The sequence below is a fragment of the Herpailurus yagouaroundi genome, unplaced genomic scaffold (genome assembly GCF_014898765.1).
Source record: "Herpailurus yagouaroundi ecotype Mexico unplaced genomic scaffold, PumYag 188, whole genome shotgun sequence".
Lineage (NCBI taxonomy): Eukaryota > Metazoa > Chordata > Mammalia > Carnivora > Felidae > Herpailurus > Herpailurus yagouaroundi.
The window spans coordinates 7,822,686-7,826,974 of record NW_024412419.1 but is presented as its reverse complement, the minus strand read 5'-3'; positions in this window follow the sequence as shown (position 1 = coordinate 7,826,974).

The window sequence follows — 4,289 nt, the reverse complement described above, 5'->3', positions numbered from 1 at the left end:
TCTGACTCTTCCAGGCTCCGCTCCCAGCTGGGCCCTTCCGGGGCCTTCCGGCCCCTCCTCCAGACCCGGGTCCTTCAGGCGGCCCCAACCCAGAGAGCGTCCGGGGAGAGGCAGCAGACGAGAGGAGCATTGCTTTCCCATGAGCCTTTGCTTTATCTGCGTCTGATTTCTAGAGCCAGGGCAGCCACTGGAGCCCTGAGGGAAGCTGGGCCCACACCCCGGGCACGGAAGTGAGACAGCAGGAGGGGGCCTGGCCTCGAATGAGGGCTCCCAGGTTGCTTGAAGGGGGAAAACACGCAGCCCCTTCTGATGAGCCCAGAAATGGGCTGCCTTACGCCCGGGGCCCCCGGGGCTCGGTCCAGCGTGATATTATTGGCCCTTCAGTCTGGGGCCTGACTTGGCAGGGATGCGGAGCTCACACCGCCTCCAGGCAGAGCGCACACCTTCCAGAAGGCCTACCTTGGGCAAGGGCCCCCCACATGCTGTTCCCTGCCACAAGAGGGAGAACTCTTGCGGGCTCTGGGGCGTCGCAGAGGTGGGGCAGTGGCAAAACCCAGCAGACGTGCCGTGACAGGTGGGGTCAGAGGCAGTCAGCAGGAGCCCAGGAGAAAATCAGACAGAAGAGGCGGTGGGTGGAACAGGCCCTTGGTAGTTCCCCGCTGGTCCCCAAGACCCCAGCCAGCCCAGAGCTGCAGCCAGAGGCTTCTCCCTCACCCAGTAGATCAACTGCACGCAGGAGACACTCGATGTAAACACGCACTGAATGAATGAATGAATGAATGAATGACCAAAGGAAGAATATTCAGAATCTTTTCTCCCTCTGACTTTAGAGAGCACACGGGGAGAATTTCCCATGAGTGTATCAGTCACGTGGCCACAAGTCACAGATTTCTCAGGGCACCCCTCCTTCCAGCCTAACAATACGAAGTGACTTTTGTGTGCCGGGTACTTGGCTAGACGTATGAAGATAATTGTGGCCCTGACTTCAAAGGGAGTAGGAAGAGACGGGGGGACAAGACCGAGGTGCCCATACTGTGGGATGCATGCTGTGATGACAGGCAGGGAGGGTCCGTGGAACAAGGTGGGTTAGGAGGGCTGGAGTGCAGGAGATGGGACTGGGAAGGTGAGCAGGGCAGACCCCAGAGGGTCCCCGGAGCCAGGCTAAGGCGGTCGGACTTTACCCACTGGGCCAAAGGCCACCAGCAAAGAATTTTAGATAAACCAAGGGAAGCTTTTAGATGAAGCTTCTGTTCTGCTGTCAGTCCCCGTGTTAGGGAGGCCGCACATCTGATCGCTGGCTCAGGGCACAGGTACTGGGGCTCTGTCTCCAGGCCACTCAAAAGGCAGGCTGTGGGAAGCAAAGCATTGCTAAAATCACTCGGCCAGTTTCAGTCAGTTACGTGTCCGACTCTTGATCTCAGGGTCATGAGTTCAAGCCCCATGCTGTGCACGGAGCCTACTTAAAAAACTTTTTTTAAAATAAACATTTCTAAAATCAATTTGCCAGTCGAGTGAACGCCTGCTCTTAACATCTGGACGGAGGCCACCTTTTCTCTGCAATGCACTGTGCGGTTACCGACTTACCTTCTGGGCTCCAGAAGGCCCTGGCCCAGTTCCTGCCAGATGGCCTCTGTCCTGGCAACTTCCCAAGGGAGCCACACCAGGGCGGGGGCAAGGTGGGGCCGTGATGCAACACTTATAAAACAGACGTCCTGGGACTTCCACATGGGTGTCTTTGGCTCCTGACAGATACCTTTGGAGATGCCCCCCTTCTCTGATGAGAAGCTCTGATGAGCCTGTTGCTCACAGCGAGGAGGGACATCCAGAAGCTCCCTGCGCCTGAGGCACATCATTTGGATATTGGCAAAGGCAGCGCGCTTTCCACCTCGGAGGGCGGACTGGGATTTTGGAAACACCTAAAACAATTCCAGGGCACGGCCGGAGTGTTGGTGAGTGCCTGAGCTTCGGAAAATTATTTTTGGTCAAACAACCCACAAGGGAAGAGTGCCCCATGACCGGTTCCCAGGTGTCCTGAGTTATGGCACCCTAGCAGGACAGGTCCTAACCTCTCAAAGTCCACATGTCCTCATGGATGTCCTGGGCCTCCCTCCATGGTCGGACTGTGCTTCTGGGAGAAATTTGGTGCAATGGCATACCACCTTGGACATGTGGACAGAACACAAACCCATTTTCCAGGAAGTTTTCACTGTCTAATATTCCAATATCGACCACATGGGTACACAAATCTTTGCGGAGTGTTGCCTTTTAATGTCACTTAATTATTTCCAGCGAAGGTTACTGTTTACATTTGTAATCACTATATGACTGTAGAAGCCCTTTCATGTAAGTAATTACGGAAAAAATACCTCCTTCTTCGGACACGTCCTCATTTTTGGTTCCAAAATTGTGTACAGTGTATTATACATAGGCCTCACTGTAAGAGAAGTCAGAAATTCTTAGAACATCAGGGTGCAAGAGTTTGCATGTCTATTTCAGTCCAGCCACAGAGTGTTTTACAGAAAGAGCCTGAGACCCGGAGGGAAGGGAAGCCCAGGGCTCCAGAATGAGCTCACTGGGGAGGGTAGCTACAAAATTGGAACGGACCCTGGAACTCAGGTGGGTGGGATGACGAAAGACACAGATCTTCCTGGCGCATCCAAACGTGGTTTTTGCTGTCTGTTTGCTTCCATGACCACTTCTGCACCAAACACAAAAACCTCACCTTCACGTTAGTGTAACTTTTAGTAGTTGGCCATCACATAGTTTACAAGGATCTTTGGCTTTTTGTCTAAGGAAAGAAATGGCGGGGGGGGGGGGTAGGAGGGGGGAGAGGACAGTCTACTGAAAATATGCAAAGACATTAATGCCACGCATATGAATAAGGCCAGGTTTAGTCACCATCGATTTATCTTCTCAAATCCAGGTTAGTAGCCGGGTTTCATGACTCAGTCCCTGCTGACTCCCAGACCCAGGGCCAAGGCCCTCTCCAAGAGTTTGCCAGCAGCCAGCTGGGCCAGCCCTCAAGGAAGCAGCACGGCCTCCTTCCCTTGCTTCTGTTTCCCTATCTGGGTCAGATGGATCATCTGGGAAAGACGTGGCCTCCCCAGAGGAAAGTACAGCACGGTGGCAGGAGTTTGCATGTTTGGAGAGGGCTAGCCCACACGATGGGCGACCTGGGTGTGAGCAGCACATATGAACAGCAGAGGGACAGGCTACCCTCCTTCCTCAGTCAAGAACTTGCCTCTGTGTTTCAGTGAATACCTCGAAATCTAAAATACAATCACACAACTAAGCTGAAACGGGACCCTAGATCTGGCCCCAAGCTGGAGAATCAGAAGCTCAGAGCCTCAGGGAAGTGGCAAGACATGGGCGGACTGCCCTTCCCTCCAGGCTGTTACCAGGATCCCAGGTGTGGAGACATCCTGTGCCCTCAGCCTGGAGGAGGCGAGAGAGCCAGCACAAAGTTCGTCTGGCAATGACCGGCTGACTAACGGGCCAAGGAAAGCTGGGAGTGTGGACACTGTTCCCCTCTTGGCCTTGGCATTGGAGACTTGTGGAATGTGAGGAAAACTCTGGCATTGGGAGAAAATGTTTCTTCACAGAGGGGGGACAAATGTTCATCATGATTCTGAAGTGTCTGGGCTGGAATGTTCTCTGAAGGGGGAGTAATCTCATCCCTCCATAGGAATTAAGCTTGTTAGGGTGGAGATAAACCCCCTCCTCCCTTCTCTAGTCCAATTTGCCGGGCACCCTCCCAGTGGCTGCTCAAGGACCATATGGAAATAAAGTTGAGCGAGGTGGGTCCCAGGCCTAGGGGACAGGACAAAGGTTTTCAAAATGCCTCAGGGTTTTGCAGCTATAAATATCTTTGGGTCATCTAGTCAAACCTCCTGCCCAGAGAAGGGACGGAATTTACCCAAGATCACACAGCAAGTTGGGGCCAGGAACAGGCTAGAGCACTGAGCTCCTCCAGGGTCCCTCTGCACCAACTGTGACCTGGGCTATTTTCAATGTTTTTTAAATCCTCACTGGCAACCCTCTGGTACCCCCAATTCCTTCCTCTCCCTGGGGCCAGCGGTGTGGGGTGTCCCACAATGGAGAGGCACAGTCCTCCACCAGAGGCCACGTGCGCTCTAAAGGACAACCAATTTCCTAAGCCTTTTGCCTTTACGTATTCACTGTGGAGACTTTAATGCGAGGCAATCGCAGCTGCCCTCGGAGATGTCTAGTCATTGACGAGTGTCATCCAATATGGTAAAGGGCAGCGGGGCAGGGGGCGGGGGGGGGGG